This window comes from Oryctolagus cuniculus, chromosome 6, assembly GCF_964237555.1.
Source record: "Oryctolagus cuniculus chromosome 6, mOryCun1.1, whole genome shotgun sequence".
Classification (NCBI taxonomy): Eukaryota; Metazoa; Chordata; class Mammalia; order Lagomorpha; family Leporidae; genus Oryctolagus; species Oryctolagus cuniculus.
Genome location: NC_091437.1, coordinates 76,368,712 through 76,388,810, shown reverse-complemented (window position 1 = coordinate 76,388,810; position 20,099 = coordinate 76,368,712). Strand labels below are relative to the sequence as shown.

Sequence of the window (20,099 nt, the reverse complement as noted above, 5' to 3'; positions counted from 1 at the left end):
CTTTTGCCATTGTTCACCCTCCAATGGCTGCCACGGCTGGCACGCTGTGGCCGGCGCACCGCGCTGATCCCATGGCAGAAGCCAGGTGCTTCTCCTGGTCTCCCATGGGTTGCAGGGCCCAAGCACTTGGGCCATCCTCCACTGCCTCCCCGGGCCACAGCAGAGAGCTGGCCTGGAAGAGGAGCAACCGGGACAGAATCCGGCGCCCCGACCAGGACTAGAACCCTGTGTGCCGGCACCGCAAGGCGGATGATTAGCCTATTGAGCCGTGGCGCCAGCCTCAATCTGTCACTCTTTCAAGTAAAAAGAAATAAGGGAAGTTGGGCTTACTGAGAAAGGAAATTATCATCTTTATTTCAGAGTTCAAATGTCATGCTTCTTTTCTTTAAATACCTGTGAGGACATAAACTTGGTACCTTCCATTATACCATGAATCACTGAGGCAGATTTTGAAATGGTTTGATCTCAGTAATAGTTATATGCAGTACATTTCTTTAGTTCTTACAAAAAGGCACTGGAGTCATTCACAGCTACATAAAAATGAACACTAAATTTTGTCTCCTTGTTGCTTGCTGTATCCAGATCCAATGACCACCCACATTTGGTGGCAGGCTCCCACTCCAGGCTTAGTTCCTGTGACCCTTTTTGCATTCTGTGTTCTAGCTGAATCAGATTGATTTCTGATCTTTGAAATTTCATCATGCATTATTCATGTCAGTGCTGATCTTTGATATTCCCTGTCCCTAAAATAGTCACTCTCATTGTCTCTGTAACTCAAAAAGTTCTGTCTTGATTCAAATCTGACTTTTGCCATGGAGCACTTCTACTTCTTCTTCCCCTCCTCCCCCTCCTCCCCCTCCTCCCCCTCCTCCCTCCTCTCTCCTCCTCCTGTGTTTTTACACACCGCTCTCTGGAAGAAGTCTTGGAATGAAAAAAAAATCTAAAAATAAATCTGAATCCAGATGCAAGGTGAGGGTTAGATTTACCTTCTCTTAAATATTAATGATTTCTGAAAATGGAATGACTTACTTTTTGTATTTTCAAGTGCCTGAATACTCATGGTAGAGAAGAGATCATGAGAAACTGGAAGGAGAGACAAAAGCTGAAATGCCATATCTGTTGATAAAATGTGACTTAAATTCATTGTTTTTATCACCTATGATAGTTACCAAGTAAAAGCAGCTCCCTCCCTAAACTATTATTCTAATGAAAAAAGAAAAAAAATCACTATTGAGGCCCATAAATTCACTTGCTTTGCAAAATTTGACACAAAGACATAATGCAGATATTCATAATAGGGAAATAATTTTAGCTTATTATACTTTTAGTCCATTAGCAAGAAAGTTAAGATTTGGTATATGAACAGAAGACGGGTTCCAAAAACAGCCATATATTCATTATATAATTATTTAAATGATTTAAGATGAAGCAATTAAAGTTTCATGTCACCACCTTCAAATAGTTGAGTAAATTATCTAATACCTACACTTCTTTATTAAAAATATTTATTTATTTATTTGAAAGTCAGAGTTACAGAAAGAGAGAAGGAGAGGCAGAGAGAGAGAGAGACAGAGAGAGAGCGAGGTCTTCCATCCACTGGTTCACTCTCCAATTTGCCACAAAGGCTGGAGCTGAGCTGCATCCGAAGCCAGGAGCCAGGAGCTTCTTCCAGGTCTCCCACATGGTGCAAGGGCCCAAGGACTTAAGTCATCTTCCACTGTTTTCCCAGGCCCTAAGCAGAGACCTTGATCAGAAGTGGAGCAGCTGAGACTGGAATCACTGCCCATATGGGATGTGAACAGTGCAGGTGGCGGCTTCACTCACTACGCCACAGCACTGGCATCATACCTACACTTTTTAGACTTATGAAATAAAAATACATAAACATAAATACAGTTATCAGATAATCCATGGGCTCAAATTATTTTATAAATGAAAAATTCTCCTTTCTTATTTTACAACATCTATATTAGTTTATTAAGAGAATGGATATTATACATAACTTTAAACATCATTTGGCTCACTTAATTATATTAATATGCAATTAGAATTAAGCCAAAGCAACAAGATAACTTCTTTTATTTTTTAAAAGATTTTATTTATTTATTTGAGAGGTAGAGTTATAGACAGTGAGAGGGAGAGACAGAGAGAAAGGTCTTCCTTCCGTTGGTTCACTCCCCAAATGGCCTCAATGGCCGGAGCTGTGCCAATGTGAAGCCAGAAGCCAGGAGCTTCTTCCTGGTCTCCCACGTGGGTGCAGGTGCTGAAGCACTTGGGCCATCTTCTGCTGCTTTCCCAGGCACATTTGCAGGAAGCTGGATTGGAAGTGGAACAACTGGGACTCGAACTGGTGCTCATATGAGATGACAGAATCATAGGCTGCAGCTTTCCCTGCTATGTCACAATGCCAGCCCCAGATGTGCTGTTTTTAAACAAATCTTTACAAAGTGAGAAAGGAAGCCTAAAACAAACAATCCTTTAAATGTCTTTGACACTTTTCTGTATTTAGATGAAGTAAGAAGGTGGAAGATATGTATCTTTTTTTTTTTTTTTTTGACAGGCAGAGTGGACAGTGAGAGAGAGAGACAGAGAGAAAGGTCTTCCTTTGCCGCTGGTTCACCCTCCAATGGCCGCCGCGGCCAGCGCGCTGCAGCCAGCGCATCACGCTGATCCGAAGGCAGGAGCCAGGTGTTTCTCCTGGTCTCCCATGGGGTGCAGGGCCCAAGCACTTGGGCCATCCTCCACTGCACTCCGGGGCCATGGCAGAGAGCTGGACAGGAAGAGGGGCAACCGGGACAGAATCCGGTGCCCCGACCAGGATTAGAACCCGGTGTGCCGGTGCCGCTAGGAGGAGGATTAGCCTATTGAGCCGCGGCGCTGGCCGGAAGATATGTATCTTTATCATACATATTATAGTTTGATTATTGAATAGAAATTACATTTCAATTAATTTCCAATTGGATACATACTGCACAAACAGGCTTCAATTTTAATATTAAAACAGCAAAGAAATTTCTGGAGTATGTATTTGAAGAATAGGATCAGAAGACTTCAAGCATAATTTTTTCTTTTCCTTTTTTTTGAAGGTTTATTTATTTGAAAGGTAGAGAGAGAGAGAGAGAGAGAGAGAGAGAGAATCCTCCATCTGTTGATTCACTTCCCAAATGGCTGCAAAAGCCAGGTCTGGGCCAGGTTAAAGCCAAGAGCCAAGAAGTTCAACTTGGGCTCCCACACTGGTGGCAGGAACCTAAGCACCAAGAACACCTTCTCTGCCTTCCCAGAAGCCTTAACAGAAAGGTGAATCAGAAGCTGAATATCTGAAACTCCAACCAGCCCTCTGATGTCCGATGCTAACATCACAAGTGGAGGCTTAACCCTCTGTACCACAATGCCAGTCCTGAATAATTTATTTTCACTTGTATGTACAATCTCTTAATTACTTATATCTCAATAGTTACTAAATTTAAGACATCAAAAACAACTTAAAATGAAAGGTTTTTGCTTTTTTAAATATTTTGTTGTGAATACTTTGGTGAAGGTGTAGGTCACAATGAAATGTGAGCATTTACATTTGTTGTCTAAGACCTAAATTTTTCAGGTTCCATTTTTGCTTCTTAATAATTTTTTAAGAAATATTTATTTATTTTATTTGAAAGGCAGAAATACAGTGAAAGGATCTTCCAACTGCTAGCTCACTCTCCAGTGGCCACAATGGCCAGGGCTGGGCCAGGCCAAAGCTGGGAGGTAGGATCTTCTGGGTCTTCCAGGGAGGTGCAGGAGCCCAAGGACTTGGGCCATCTTCTGCTGCTTTCCCAGGCCTATTATGAGGGAGCTGGATTGTAAATGCAGCAGCTGGAACTTGAACCAGAACCCATATAGGATGCAGGCCCTGTGGGCAGAGACTTAACCTTCTATGCCACAGTGCTGGTCCCTATCCAATAACTTTACATAAAGTTTTTCTTGGTTTATGACAGTGTTAGGAAGTTTCAGATAGTCTAGAATAGCTAAGAAATTCTAGGAAACTACTAGCATCTGATAATGAACTTGATATTTTGGTTGAGTCATTTAAGAAGGAAAAAATTAAGAGTGATTGGAGGTTAAGGCCATCTGTAGCAGCAGTGGTGCACCATCTAGGGCAATCTTCCAATGAAGAAGGACAGCTTGTGGTCTTTTTGGTCACATCCACAAACACGGATAGCATCATTGACTATGAACCGCAGCAGTAGCAACACAACAAACTATCATGGCCCAAATGAATGATAATGGCTCATAAAAGAATACTGGAGTAGGTTTTTGAAAAAATGACTATTATTTCCTTAGAAAAGATAAACATTAGTAATACTTGAAATGGGAAATTTTTGCAAAAGGAAATCTATTTTGTATCAAATTCCCTATCTGTGAATCATACATGTTTCATGTAAAAATAAAGAATATACCTGAAAAATATGGTCATGGTTTGAACCAACAGTTCTCAAACTTTCTCACTATCAGAATTACCCAGAGGGCTTGTTAAAATGGAGTATCCAAATTATCTGTACTTCTAAACTTCCTTGGGACTTGATGCCTCTGGTCTCAGGACACACTTTGAGAAACAATGGTCTAGACTGAGCTGTAGTTTTCACTTTTCTCAAGAAGGTAGCTACTCTTATGCTATCAGAAGTTATGATCTTGAGTTTTGATTAAAGTGTTTCTTACTACATGGAATAATCCCACGACAACAGAACATGGTACCAAATATTTATTAAGAAGAAAAAGTTCTAAGGGGCTGTCACTGTGGCAGGGCAGATAAAGCCACCACTTGCAATAACGCCATCCCATGTGGACAGCAGTTCATGCCCAGCTAACAGCCTGGGAGAAAGATGGCCCAAGTGCTTGGGTCCCTGTTACTCATGTGGGAGACCTGGAAGAAGCTCCTGGCTCCTGGCTTTGGCCTGGCCCAGCCATGGCTATTGTGGCCATCTGAGGAGTGAACCAGTGAATGGAAAATCTCTCTCTCTCTCTCTCTTTCATGTCTCTTCCTCTCTTTCTATAACTTTCAAATAAACAAATCTTCTTAAAATTTATTTATTTATTTTAGAGATTTATTTATTTATTTGAAAGGCAGAGTTACAGAGAAGTAGAGGTAGAGCCAGAGAGAGAGAGAGAGATCTTCTACCCACTGGTTCATTCCCCAAATGGCTGCAATGGCCGTAGCCGGGCCAATCTGAAGTCAGGAGCCAGGAGCTTCTTTTGGGTCTCTCACCTGTGTGCAGAGGCCTAAGCGCTTGAGCTATCTTCTACTACGTTCCCATGCCATAGCAGAGAGCTGGATCGGAAGTGGAGCACCCAGGTCTAGAACAAGCGCCCTTATGGAATGCCAGCACTGCAGGCAGTGGCTTTATCAGCTATGCCACAGTGCTACCACTCCCTTTTTTCTTTTTTAAAAAAGAAAAAGTTCTAGTAGACAATAGTTGTCAGTATGTTGTTAAAATCCCTTTTGTATTTCTCATCTCTTGGATTGTTTTTCATGTCTTTAATCTATAAATTATACAGACACAAAAGTTATCATTCCTCTAGAATTCAGGATTCTAAGTGTCCCAAGCTTCTTCCTTCATTTTCAAACTCCAGAAAACATTAATGCTAATTACTAAATGTCTGTGCTTCCTAAAACCCCTCTGTTGAACCAAATCACCAATGTGACAATACAGTATTAGCAGGTATGGCTGTCAAGAGGTAATTAGGGCCTTTATAAAAGTGGTACTGGAGGCCGGCGCCGCGGCTCACTAGGCTAATCCTCCGCCTTGCGGCACCGGCACACCGGGTTCTAGTCCCGGTCGGGGCGCCGGATTCTGTCCCGGTTGCCCCTCTTCCAGGCCAGCCCTCTGCTGTGGCCAGGGAGTGCAGTGGAGGATGGCCCAGGTGCTTGGGCCCTGCACCCCACGGGAGACCAGGAAAAGCACCTGGCTCCTGGCTCCTGCCATCGGGTCAGCGCGGTGCGCCGGCCGCAGCGCGCTGACCGCGGCGGCCATTGGAGGGTGAACCAACGGCAAAGGAAGACCTTTCTCTCTGTCTCTCTCTCTCACTGTCCACTCTGCCTGTCAAAAAAAAAAAAAAAAAAAAAGTGGTACTGGAGATGTGTTTCGTTCTTTTGTACCATGTAAGGATACAAGAAGAGGGCACCACCACTCATGAAAGCAGGTCCTCAGCAAACACCACATTTGCTGGTGTGTTGATCTCAGACTTCCCAGCCTTCAGAACTGTGGGGCATAACCTTGTTTGTAAACTATCCAGTTTATGGTATTTTGTTGTAGCAGCCCTAATGGACGAAGAGAGTTATCATTTTACTAACAGATCAAATTTATTTCTTAAAATCAATTAGGACATTTTGATGATTTTTTTTTTCAAACAGAGATATTGTGGTGAAGGTAATTCTTCCTCTTTCACTGTTTTTGGGGAGTGGCAGGAGAGGTGATGAACGTAACTGAAAATAGTAAAAGGAAATAAAATTGTAGAACAAATGAGGCCCATATTTAGTGAAATTTTAGCTCTCTTGACATTGCAGGGCAAATCAGAGCAATGATGAGGACATTATTTATTTATTTTTTTTTTTGAGACTTCATGACCAGACTTGACTATAAACCATAATTAAGGCCTATTATGCAACACAGGTGTTAGGAAAGAACTAGATGTTTTGAGGTAACCTGGGCAATGCATAGAAGCCTCCAATTTTGAGGCTGAAGAAAACATGCAACAATGTGAACTTTATATGCGGGAAACATGGTAGTTTGTATGTTGTACCTTTGTTGAATCAATTATGCATTCAAATAAAGAACATTTCAGATATAAGGAGACTTCTGCCTACACAGTATTTTGAACAAAATGCCAAATACTTATATACTATGGACATTTTCTACTCAATAACAAAATTGAAGCAACCTAGTATGAATAATTAAGTGTGACTGCTGTTGCCAAAATCAGACTTAGTGTAACAATGGATCAAGAATTCTGGGAATAAATTGTCTGGGGCTATGTAAATTAAAGTGTAAGTAAACCTCTTAGTAATTCTAAATGATGGGCTATTTAAAATTTTAAATTAGCCTTAAGGGGCAGTTTAGCAGGTAAAATCTGCCACCTGCAAAGCCAGCATTCTGTATGGGTGTCAGTTGAGTCCGGGCAGCTTTTCTTCTGATCCAGCTCCCTGCTAGTGTGCTGGGAAAGCAACGGAGGATAGCCCAAGCACTTGGGCTTATGCCACCCATATTTGAGACCCAGATGAAGCTCCTGGCTTCTGGCTTTGGACTGGCCCAGCCCCAGTTGTTGTGGCCATTTGAGGAGTGAGTTAGAGGATGGAAGATCTCTGTCTCACCCCCACCCCTGCCCCTTTCTCTATAACTCTGTTTTTCAAACAAATGTCTTTAAAGAAATTATCCTGATCAGACAATGTACAGACCCACACTTCATGCATTATAAATTAGTGGGAAGACACACTCAAAGAAATTGTATGTGAAAAGTACGAAATGGAGGCATAATCAGAAATGACCTGAAAGTGGAGATGGAATGACCCCAGGAAGGGTCACAGGAAGATAGAGTTAACAGTTTGCTTATTTGGTGTTCGACAACTCCCTCACAAGCATGGCACTTGATGCTGTTCATTAAAAATAATACTTAGTAGTTTTATTAAAAATGGCCACCCCCTGCAGCGCCCTGCCAGTAGCCCATATGATGAGCTCAGGTTTGAGTCCCAGCTCCCTGCTAATATGCCTGGGAAAGCAGTAGAAGATGGCCCAAGTACTTGGGCCCCTGCAACTGATGTGGGAGACAGAGAAGGAGTTCTGGGCTCCTGGCTTCAGCCTGGTCCAGTACTGGCCATTGCTGCCACTTGAGGATGGAAGATGTTTCTGCCTTTCGCTCTCTATAACTCTGCCTTTCAAATAAATAAATGTTTTTTAAAAATGGCCTATGTTCAATTTTAATGAAGTGAAAAAATGGTCTAGAATTCTGAAAAATTCTGAAAAAAAAAATCAGAAGTGAAAAAGAAAATATATAAGTGAAGGAGAGGGAGAAAACAAAGGAAATCCTGTAAGAGTTATTGAATAATTTTACCCATTTTCCTAACCTGGATTCTCATTTGTACTTATTTTGCTTGTAGTAAAGTAGTTCCATGTGCTAAACTTTCTGCTTGGAACAGCAGAAACCTAATCCTGTAAGACTGTCATATGATCCCCCCACAGTTAGGAGTGTCCTGGGCCCAGGCAAGACAGCCAAAGGGAGCTAATGAATCTGTGACCCGCAGGCGTAGGCCGAAGGAACATGAAGATTCTGAACAGCTCAGAGCTCAATGTCCACTGTACGTGCATTCATACTTTGAATCCAGACAGCGAAGCTGAATGACAGACTCCCCTGGCAGCAATTCTGCTTGCTAGTTATTTCAATCTTTGACATTGTTAGTTCTTTCCAAACACTTGCACACGGTTGTAATGGTGAGAAACAGAAACCTGGGCCTCACGGGCATTTTAGTTATATTTTACCCTAAGTAACCTGTAAAGGGGGCCTACACTCACTACTAACACACCTGAAAATCCTAACGGAACACAATTGGAGCAATGAAAGGGATCACTGACCTCCTAGTGGGATGTGGGGGGAGGGGAGAAGAAACACAGATTAACGAAAAGGGAAACAGAACGCTGGGATGAAAACTATATTATCTGGGTGGGACATGTTGCCTTTTATGTATATTAAATTTAACTGAAAAAAATTATTAGACGTCTTTTGCCAGGAGTCTTGCACGTTCCCTGCTCGGCCTCCTATGGCAGCGGCGGTATTTTTCCAGCTCGCCTGACCCCGTGTCTCCTTTCCTCTTCGCAACCTTTCCTTCTGGTAATGGGCTGCGGGATGGTTAAGCAAGCGAACAGGAACTCCATTGGCGCAGAGCTGGTTTGTTGAGTGAAGCGCACATTTCACCCGTGGGACGCACACAAGGCTCTGCAGGTGCACATTCAGGAACTGGGGCCAGAGGCCGATCCAAGAAGGCAGAGCGCACGAGCCCGGCCGAGGGCAACTTCCGGACGCTGAGCCGATCCTTTAAAGCGGCACCATCTCCGGCTCTTCAGATCAACCACTGCAACACCCACAAACGCCTCAGCAGAGGATGTTCCGGAGCCCGCCAAAGACAGGACAACCCCGGACAGACTGAGCACGACCGCCACGGGGTGTCTGCGACAGTCCAAACGCAGGTAAGGAGACGGCAAGGCTGACTGCGATCTCGCGGGATCTTCCGCCACAGCTGTCGTCCTCCGGCCTCACTCAAAGCGTCGCGTTGTTTGGGCATGGGGGGGCGTGGCGAGCCCGAAGGGGGCGGGGCCAAGAGGGGGGCGTCCCCAGGCCTTGTTGACTTCGGCGTCCTCGCCGAGCGGCCAGCTCGCCTGAGGCTCTCTGCGCATGCCCAGCTCCCGGCGGCGCTGGAGGCCGGGACGGTCCGGCTACCCCGTCGCGGGTCCTGGCCCCGCCCCTCCCCCCGGCCGCCGCGGCGGTGTTGTTGTGGTGGCGGCGGCGGCCGGCTGCAGCGGAGCTCGCCGAGTCTTAAGAGGCTGGCCCTGCGCGTCGCTGCGGTGGGCTAGACTGGCCGGCGTGCCACAGGTAAGGTCGCTGCCCGCGGGTTTGAGGTCGTGAGGGTTGTGGCGGGGCCGGTGGAGCCAGACGCCCGGTGGGGTCGCGCTCGGACGCCTGGGGTCTTAGGGTCCGGGGTCAGGCGGTCAGATGCTGGAGGACCAGGAGTCGAGGAGCGGGGGTCGAGGGTCGGTGGTCGGGGCACGGAGGACGCAGGGGTCGGTCGGGGAGTGGAAGGGGGCTGGACGGGGCTGGGGGTCGCGGACCGAGGTCAGCCAGGGGCGTGGAGGCCGGGGCGCCGAGTCCTCTGTTCGGTCCGGCAGCTGAGACCTGGGCTCTGGGACCCCGGAGTCCCCGACGTGGGCGTCGTCAGATCCCCGTCAGCCCCCCAGGGCCTTTTCCGATCCTCGCGGTGACTTAGTGTTGTTTTGGTTTTGACGGAAAAGAATGCAACCTACGTAGGCTCGGGGAAGCCTTGGGGGCTGGGAAGGGTTTCAGGAGATTAGTGCAGGCGCTAATGTTTTCCTTCCTACTTTTTTGTTTGGGCTTGTACTCCCGTTTGCGGTAAGTGCGGTGCCCGTGGTGTAGGCTTGGGGTCGAGAGGACCCCGGAGTGGAACCCGAGGGAGCAATTCTGCAGATCCAAGATTGTGGTGTTAACTTACTTTGTTTTCATAGTCCTCTTCTTAAAATTGTGAAATTACAGCTATGTGTCTAGCGTTACGAATAGAAGAATTTGAGTACAGAGGAGAAAGTGTGCTTTTAGCGATAGTCACTATCTTACTGGGAAAGTGCTGCGTGCTTTTTAAGAAAAAAAATCAGGTAAACAATCAAGACTCCTGCCCTCCCCCCACTCCAATATTTCTCTTTGCTAACTACCCAGGGTAACCTGTCTTCAGATGTACTGTGGAGCCATGCAGAAGTTTTTTGTGTGCATAAAATGAGTGTGCTTTAGAAATAAAAATTCAGGTCATCTGTAGTATGTCATTTTATTAGTCAACAATACATACATCACAAATGATACTTAATTCTAAGAGCTATGGAGCTCTGTGATTCTTGTTGCTGAACGTAGTTTTCAATAATCAGCTTTTAAAAGGGTCTGCAAACCAGTGTCTTTAAATATAAGGTAGTGAAACTTTCAGAATGTTCAAGGCCGCTCGGGACATTTTCATACTGAGCAGGTTGAGTAATATGTTTACACAGAGCTTGATGATAGTTTACATGAGGCCCAATGACTTCATAAAACAGGTTACTAAAATAGTTTACTTTCTGTTTTTTTGAGTGCCTTTTACCAAAGTAAATTTAAATTCCATGCGGTCAGTTGAAAACACTTAATTCCTTAAACACGAAGTGGCAGAGGTGTGAAGAGGTTAAGGTAGAATGATAGTCGCTCAGAAGTTTGTGTTTCAGACAGAAAAAAAGGTACCAGAGATATTTTGATACATAAGTCATAGAGAATATGCTGGAAGTGAAAGGCTGGTGCTGCACTGCTTACTTATTAAGTAAGAGAGCAAGCAAATGCTTCCTGTATTTTGTATTTTTGTGTGCAGAAGAGCTGACGTCTTTGTTGATTTCATCACTAACTTATGTTTATTAAAAGTACTGTGTGTCCATCTTGGTGCTGGCTTCCAGGGAAAACAACTGAGTGAGATAACCACAAACGGCAGCTAGATTCTAAACACGAAAAGCTTGCAATCATAGGCTAAGTTGTGTAGCATTTTATTATTTGGGAGGTATGCTTAAAAGGAATAAGAGAAGGAGTAAGTGGCTTTTTAGGTGCCATTCTTGCTAATAAAATGTTGTTAATGTTTCCTCCTAACTACATAAGTGACATTCTCCTCATTTTTCTTTCTTTTTTTTTTTTTTTTTTTGTCTTCCTTTTCCGTTGGTTCACCCCCCAATGGCCGCTGCGCCCGGCGCGCTGCACTGATCCGAAGCCAGGAGCCAGGAGCCAGGTGCCTCTCCTGGTCTCCCATGCAGGTGGAGGGCCCAAGTACTTGGGCCATCCTCCACTGCACTCCCGGGCCACAGCAGAGAGCTGGACTGGAAGAGGAGCAACCAGGACAGAATCAGGTGCCCCGACTGGGACTAGAACTTGGAGTGCCAGCACCGCAGGCGGAGGATTAGCCTAGTGAGCCGCAGCGCCGGCCCATTTTCCCCCATTTTGTAGATCAGTAAGGAGAGGCTCTGAGAAATTTATTAAACTGCCCTAGATTCCTTTATTTTTTTAGTTGTGGAACTTGCTTAAACTCAGGTGTGCTACATTCAAGAACCTTTGCATTATTGGCTCCCATTAAGGTAAACTGCCCTATGAAAATCATTGATCTTACAGTTTTCTCTTTGAAATGTTTCTTATAAAATTGAGACATGATTATAATCATGTGTATTGTAAATAGTCCAAGTGATAACTAGTGTGAGACCATGTTGGTGTCTTTTTAGATGAGATTTCTGTTGTAAATTAAAATATTAAAACACCTTGATCTTAAGTCCTTAACCACAAAAGATGGAGGATTGTGTTGGTTTACTCATTGCTCATTCTATGTAAATCTAGGTACCCTTGTGAATTGCTACTTACTAAGCACTTTGATGGATGAGCTCACTTCATTACATAATGTTAGAAAACCTAGTTGAAATTTTTGTAAGCTAGTACGCTGAAAAAGAATACAAGAGAGTCCCAAAAAAGTGTAAGAAAAACATTTGCTTATTTCATTTTCAGTACTTTAATAGCCTCTTAAAAATGCATCTTGACAGATATTTTATGGTAAGTCATAATATTATGGTATATTAATCAGTTTTAGTTTTCCAGCAGGTGTGACAACTATGTAGTTTATGGAAATATGATAAATACTGAAATTAATAAGACATGATGAGTTGTAATATGTATTTGAGAAGAAACCCACACAGAGGAAAAGACTAGGACTTTTTTGGCAATTGTTAAGCATGATAATTGGGTTCATATCTAAGTAGTAGCGTATTGACCTTTGATTGATTATCTCTTGGTCAGTGGATGTGGGCTTTAGGACAAAAATATATGAACCCCACAAAGAATATGCTAAGATCTGTTAAGATCTGTTGACTCTCAGCCTTTGAGGTGGGGACTAGGACTCTAATGCTGTCTGTGTGTCTTTTCTCAAAAATTACTAATGGAGAGCTTGTTACTAATGGGAGGAAATAGCTTCTTTTGCAGTTTAACATGAAAATCCTTTAGGGACATTTTTCATGAAAAGCGAGAAATAAATCAACTGCTTAGGTCCTGTGTATGATAATGTAAGTGTGATCTCTACAGTTTAAAAGCTGTTTGGGATCTAAAAACTAATTTGTGTGAAACAGCTATTGTGGAATTGCATAAAGAATCTGACCTCTGATAATCTGTTTCTAAGGAGAAACTGGTTAAGATCAAAGAGAAGCCCAAAAAGGGCGATAAACTGAGAGTTGATTCTTAAAATAGGCGGAGGGGAAGCAGGAGCTTCTTCAAAGAGTGGGTAATCAGGAGAGTGAAATGTGTGGATGATGTCAAGAAAGATGAGATTTTAAAAGTTGCAGTTCTTCGTGTTTTGAGGTACTGAAGAAACACCTAATTCTAATTTCAATTCTGTGTTAGCTGTGTCCTGCCAGTGGTTCAGTTGGAATAATTAACATCTTTCAGTTACTGGTAGGCTCTCATAGAGCTTCTGTAAGAGTCGTATTATCGTAAGTCAAGTCTAAAGTTATAATGAGCATTTGAAGAGCTGTAGAATGTGAAGTGCTGTGAAGATGTCTTTTCTGTGGTTTTTGCAAGTCAGCTGGTCCTTCTTGGCAGCCTTTTGTTCATTCTCTCACTTTCTTAAGTATAGGTGTTAGCTTGGGGTTAGTTCTCATCTTCCTGTTTAGTGCTGTGTTCTCACCTTTGGTGATTTCCCACACAGACCCAGCTTTTCAAGTGCTTACTCCCTCTGCTGAGGCTCCTAGTTCTGCCTTATTTTCTTTCTTAAATTTGCTGTTCTTGTACTCCCAGGTAAACACTTCACTGGCTGTCACTTTGTTTTCTTGTATCAATAAATCTAGAATTAAATTCTTTTTCTTTACAAATTCATTTCTTTTCCTGGTACTTTTTTATATTAGTGACCTTAACATCTTAATTTCATTTGTGTATTTGAAAGGCAGACTCTCCAGATGCCTGTAGCAGCTAAGGCTGGTCTAGGCGAAAGCCAGGATCTGGAACTCATTCCAGATCTCCCAGGTGGGTGATAGGGACCCAAGTACTGGAGTCATCACCCACTGTGTCTTAGGGTATACAGTAGCAAGAAACTGTATTGGAAATGGAGGAGCTGAGACTCAGAACCAGTCACTCTGATATGGGACACAGGCGTCTCAGGTGGTACCTTAACCGCTGTGCCAAATGTCTGCCCTAACCTTAACATTTTCTTAGTCATCCAGGCTCAGAATCGAAAGGTCATCTTCCTATTTTCTCAGAAATAGTTATCATCTTATTGCATTGTGGTTCCTGATGCTCCTGTCATCTTTGTGTTTGTCCAGCAACTATGTTTACAATAAGACACACCTCTACTCTGTAGATTCTTTTTTTTTTTTTTTAAATTTTTTTTTATTTTTGACAGGCAGAGTGGACAGTGAGAGAGAGAGAGAGAAAGGTCTTCCTTTGCCGTTGGTTCACCCTCCAATGGCCGCCGCTGCAGCCGGCGCACCGCGCTGATCCGATGGCAGGAGCCAGGATCCAGGTGCTTCTCCTGGTCTCCCATGGGGTGCAGGGCCCAAGCACCTGGGCCATCCTCCACTGCACTCCCTGGCCATAGCAGAGAGCTGGCCTGGAAGAGGGGCAACCGGGACAGAATCCGGCACCCCAACCGGGACTAGAACCCGGTGTGCCGGCGCCGCAAGGTGGAGGATTAGCCTATTGAGCCACGGCGCCGGCTTACTCTGTAGATTCTGCCATCCATCATTAATTATTGCTTTTAATTATCCTAAAGGAAATGGAGTTCTGATTATATTCCCTGCCTGATGACACACACACAAAATTTTCAGAATACTTGTTGGGTGTTTCTTAAGTCAACCACCCTGCTGAGTGCTTTGTTCTCATTTGGTCTTCATACGTTGATACATACTGTTATCCCTACTTTACAGAGGAAGAAATTGGGACTTCTTGAGCCCGAAGTTGCTAGTAGGTAGAAGAGCTGGGATTTGAATCCTAAGCATGGCTTCCTTGGAAGTCTGTGTTGTTAATTACTATGCCTTTGCTGTGTGCCTGCTCATTGATTCTGGAAAAAACTCCAAGTTCCTCATTGTTTCCTTTCTGTATTGTTTGGCCTTGGTGCCCCTTTGAAAATTTATTTCTTGTTTTAGTCAAACTGGGGTTTACATTCTTTCTGTTTTAACATTTCCCACCATCTGTTCCAAAAAGAATGTAAACCTAAGTTTTACTTTACTTTTTGTTTTCTCATGCATTTCCATTTCTTGGAATCTTTTCCTTCCCCCTTCTCTGCCATTAGAAGCCTTCTCTGTAAAAGGCTAGCTCATGCACCATATTTCCTGAGAGTGCTCCCCACTTATAACTTCCCTGTCTGTATAGAGTCAGGTCTGTCCTCCACATTCATATAGCCTTTCTTTTTTTTTTTGACAGGCAGAGTGGACAGTGAGAGTGAGAGACAGAGAGAAAGGTCTTCCTTTGTCGTTGGTTCACTCTCCAATGGCTGCCGCGGCCGGCGCACTGTGGCCGGCGCACTGCGCTGATCCGATGGCAGGAGCCAGGTACTTCTCCTGGTCTCCCATGGGGTGCAGGGCCCAAGCACTTGGGCCATCCTCCACTGCACTCCCTGGCCACAGCAGAGAGCTGGCCTGGAAGAGGGGCAACCGGGACAGAATCTGGCACCCCGACTGGGACTAGAACCCTGTGTGCCGGTGCCACAAGGCGGAGGATTAGCCTAGTGAGCCGCGGTGCCGGCTCATATAGCTTTTTAACCTCGGGCTGATACTTCTCTGAATTCGTCTTTGCGTACTCCCAGAGTTATAACTGGATTATATGACATTTGAAAGCAGAGACCATGTTTTATTGTTCCTCAGGAAATAGGGATGATTAAGTATGCAAATAATTACTGGAAAACTGCCCCTTTCCTTGGCATTTAAGTAGTGTTTGATTTTAGCACTAGATTCTTAACACATAATAGCTTATTGGAGTTTTTTATTGAGTATGTCTGCAGCGGAACCAAATTTTCTTGTTCTAGGCTATCATGTGAGTTCTTTATTTGTATATTATTAGGTAATTATGATAAGTTGTTTATTTAAAAATGTTTTTCTTTATGCATATGTCTGAGTTTAAGTATTATATAAAAATTCCAAAAGTAATGTTTGACTTTTGATTTTTTCTTAAGATTTATTTATTTGAAAGACTGGCAGAAAGAGAGAAATCTTCCATCTGCTTGTTCACTCTCCAAATGCCTACAACAACCAGGTGTGGGTTAGGTGGAAGCCAGGAGCCTGGAACTCCATCTAGGTCTCTCTTGTAGGTAGCTGGGGCCAAGTCCTTGGGCTGTCATTCTCTGCCTTCGAGGTGCATTAGCAGGAAGCTGGATTGGAAGCAGAGCAGGCAGGATTCTGTGATATGGGACACAAAAACAGTGTGGCAAGCAGAAGCTTAACCTGCCTCACCATAACAGCTGCCCTTTGACATTTGAATTCTTTCCCTGGTGTTGAGACAGAACAGCGATATTCTCATAAGCTGTCTGGCCTCACAGTTTCTGTAGTGCTTATGTAGCTATGAAAGGTGGGATAAAATTACGTGGTAATTACTGTACTGCAATGTTGTTCTGTTCCTTTTGGTGAAGTCATGGCTCAAGTACTTGGGTCCCTGCTACTCATGTATGGAGACCTAGGTTGAGTTCCTGGCTCTTGGCTTTGTCCTGACCCAGCCCTGGCTGTTGCAGGTGTTTGGGGAGCGAATAAGCAAATGGGAGATCACTCTCTGTCTGGTCTGTCTCTTTGTCTCTCTGTCTTTAAATGAAAATAAATACATATTTTTTAAAAGAATTATGAATGTAGCCTATCTTGGTTGGCAGTGGAGAGAGACATTTTCTTCTTGGAATGCTAAATGCAAGATCATAAAGGAGAGAAATTTTTTTATTTAAAGATTTATTTTATTTATTTGAAAGAGTTACAGAGAGAGGAGAGCCAGAGAGAGAGAGAGAAAGAGAGAGATCTTCTATCCGTAGGCCCACTCCCCAGATGACTGCAATGGTCAGAGCTGAGCTGATCTGAAGCCAGGAGCTTCTTCCTGGTCTCCCACCCAGGTGCAGGGCCCAAGGAGTTGGGCCACCTTCTTCTGCTTTCCCAGGCCATAGCAGAGAGCTGGATCTGAAGCATAGCGGCCAGGACTCGAACCTGCGCCCATATGGGATGCTGCTGCTGTAGGCCACGCTTTATCCTGCTGCACCACAGAGCTGGCCCCAAAACTGGTTCTCAAACTAAGCAATTTGTTAGTCTGCCTGCCCTCAGCTTTATAAAGTATTAAGGTAGTTTCGGATACTTTGCATATACAAGATTCAAGCAATTTATTGATTTTAGAAATAGATTCAAATTTTAAGTGATTAAAAAATGTAAACTGAAAATGACTCTAATTCTATTTATTTTTTAAAGATTTATTTATTTATTTGAAAGTCAGAGTTACACAGAGAGAGGCGAGGCAGAAAGAGGAAAGGCAGAGAGAGGTTTTCCATCCACTGGTTCACTCTCCCAGTTGGCCACAATGGCCGCAGCTGCGCCAATCTGAAGCCAGGAGCCAGGAGCTTCCTCCGGGTCTCCCATGTGGGTGCAGGGGCCCAAGGAATTGGGCTATTTCCTACTGCTTTCCCAGGCCACAGCAGAGAGCCAGATTGTAAGTGGAGCAGCCAGATCTCGAATGGGCGCCCATATGGGATGCTGGCGCTTCAGGCCAGGATGTTAACCTGCTGTGCCACAGCGCCGACCCTCTAATTCTATTTTAATAATAGAAAAGAAACAGTGAATTTGTTCATATACAAGTAAATATGAATAGGCCGGCGCCATGGCTCAATAGGCTAATCCTCCACCTAGCGGCGCCAGCACTCCGGGTTCTAGTCCCGGTCGGGGCACCGGATTCTGTCCCGGTTGCCCCTCTAGCAGGCCAGCTCTCTGCTGTAGCCCGGGAAGGCAGTAGAGGATGGCCCAAGTGCTTGGGCCCTGCACCCCATGGGAGACCAGGAGAAGCACCTGGCTCCTGCCTTGGGATCAGCGCGGTGCACCGGCCAGCACGCCAGCCATGGCGGCCATTGGAGGGTGAACCAACGGCAAAGGAAGACCTTTCTCTCTGTCTGTCTCTCACTATCCACTCTGCCTGTCAAAAAAACAAAACAAAACAAAACAAAAAACAAGTAAATATGAATAGATTTCTTTTTTCCACTTGTGTAAATATAAAGAAATATTGCAAGCCATTTTTCACTGAAGAATTATTTCCTTCTTTTAAAGGAATTTGCAACCTCAAAGTATGCTGTGTTTAGCAATAGCTGTAGATTGTGCATCTATTAAAATTTATTTAATGATATTTCCTGCTATGGACATTTGTTTCTCTCTCTTTTTTTTTTTTCCAAATAATGTCTTTACACAGATTTAAACTTTTTATTTTCATCTATTTGAAAGGCAGAGAGAGAGATTTTCCATCTGTTGATTCATTCCCCAAATGCCCACAACAGCTGAGCCAGGAGGCCAAAGCCAGGAGCCAGCACTCTATGCTGATCTCCCATATGGGTGATGGGACCCAAGCACTTGGCCCATTATCCGTTTCCTCCCAGGATGCATGAACAGAAAGGTGGATCAGATGCCGAACAGCCAGGACCCAAACCAGTGGTCCAGTGTGGGATGCTAGTGTCTCGAGTAGCAGCTTACCCTGTGCCACAATGCCTGCCTGTTTCTAGTTTTTTTTTTTAAATTATTATAGCCACTAAGGTAAGATTTTGAAGTAAGAAAAAAAAAATAAGATGATCTTTCAGTTTGGAAAGCTGAAATGGATGTGTAGGGGTGAAAAGTTATGACTTTGCTCACTTATCAAAGTTCATGATGGACATTCTTTTTTTTTTTTTTTTTTTTTTTTTTTTACAGGCAGAGTGGACAGTGAGAGAGACAGAGAGAGAAAGGTCTTCCTTTGCCGTTGGTTCACCCTCCAATGGCCGCCGCTGCAGCCGGCGCACCGCGCTGATCCGATGGCAGGAGCCAGGATCCAGGTGCTTTTTCCTGGTCTCCCATGGGGTGCAGGGCCCAAGCACCTGGGCCATCCTCCACTGCACTCCCTGGCCATAGCAGAGAGCTGGCCTGGAAGAGGGGCAACCGGGACAGAATCCGGCGCCCCGACCGGGACTAGAACCCGGTGTGCCGGCGCCGCAAGGTGGAGGATTAGCCTATTGAGCCACGGCGCCGGCCCAACATTCTTATGTCAAAAGATAGGTTAAAAACAGAAAGCACAACAGATTTAATCAGAGTTCTACATGATGTAAGAATCTTCACAAAAGACCCAACAACCAGGTTAAATTACCTATTTTCATGCTTAGATTTGATCCAGGATGAGTGACTGTTTGTAAGTGTGATTAGACAAAAAAAAAGTATGATCTAATGTAGTAGATTGAGGGGTGAAATCTGGCAAGACTTGTTTGTTAAGATTCTTCTTGGCCTCTCAGTGTGGCATGCCTCCTGGGTATAGGTCAGGACACTTCTGGACTCTATCATCAGACAAGGTGGTCTGAATTTCTTTTGTAACTGTTACACAGAAAGGTGGAGGCAGGTTAGAGCAATGTGTCTGGGTTGCATAGCGGGCTTTCAAGGAAAGGAGTGTTAAATTCTGCGACTCACCTTGGGTAAGAGTGGTTCTAATTTCTGTAGCCTGCCTTGGGGAAGAAAGAACAACAGAAAGCAGGACAGGACAAGGTTGGAAAGAGACTGTGCTTCTGAGGTCCCTTCAGCTGTGCTTTAGTTCAAAGTCGTCAGCATGCCAAAGCGCCACACTGGAATACTGCTTTCAGAGCCCCAGCAAGTGTTTCTTGGTGCGTTTTTCTGGGTAAGTGAATGGAGGGAAGAATGAGTGCATTAGAAGACACTTGTTAGACTCTATAGTTGGCTTTTGAATCAGAAAAGTGGGGATGACAGTGGTGATCAGTAGCAGTTTCTGTGACCAATTGTCCTTTGCAAGGTTCAGCCTTGCATATGTTTCAGCAGTTCAGTACTTCAAAGTGATATTTGGTGACCAGAAACTGGTGTCTAGGACCATGGCCTACAGTATGGTATTTGCATAGGAAACCTGTTTATGAGATGAGGTCTCTGTGTGTCATCTAGAAGGAAGTGCCACTGCCTACAACGCAACATATTTTATGTGGTCATTAATTTTTACAATATTAAATTATCCTATGTTCAAAGATAAGACTTAAACAACTGAAATAACTGAAGTAAACATTTTTCAGCAGGCCTCTCCCATCCCTGTCTCCTCTTCATGGATTGCTGGGGTAATGATTTTTAGCGATTTCCTGT

The 20,099-nt window shown here is 44.1% G+C and overlaps 1 protein-coding gene across 16 annotated transcripts in view; it reads left to right on the top strand.

Moving 5' to 3' along the window:
* Nucleotides 1–8,853: 8,853 nt before the first annotated feature.
* The window catches only part of PCMTD1 (protein-L-isoaspartate (D-aspartate) O-methyltransferase domain containing 1), an 81,204-nt gene continuing 69,958 nt past the window's right edge, over nucleotides 8,854–20,099 (top strand). For 2 of the 16 annotated variants that reach the window (XM_070076605.1, XM_070076601.1), the window contains exon 1: nucleotides 9,487–9,615. The gene's annotated coding sequence lies outside the window, so the exon portion shown is untranslated. Of the gene's footprint in view, nucleotides 9,213–9,368; nucleotides 9,616–11,521; nucleotides 11,883–19,457; nucleotides 19,633–20,099 lie in introns of those variants that run through there. The other 14 variants (XM_070076594.1, XM_070076593.1, XM_070076596.1 and 11 more) reach the window with 14 other exon arrangements.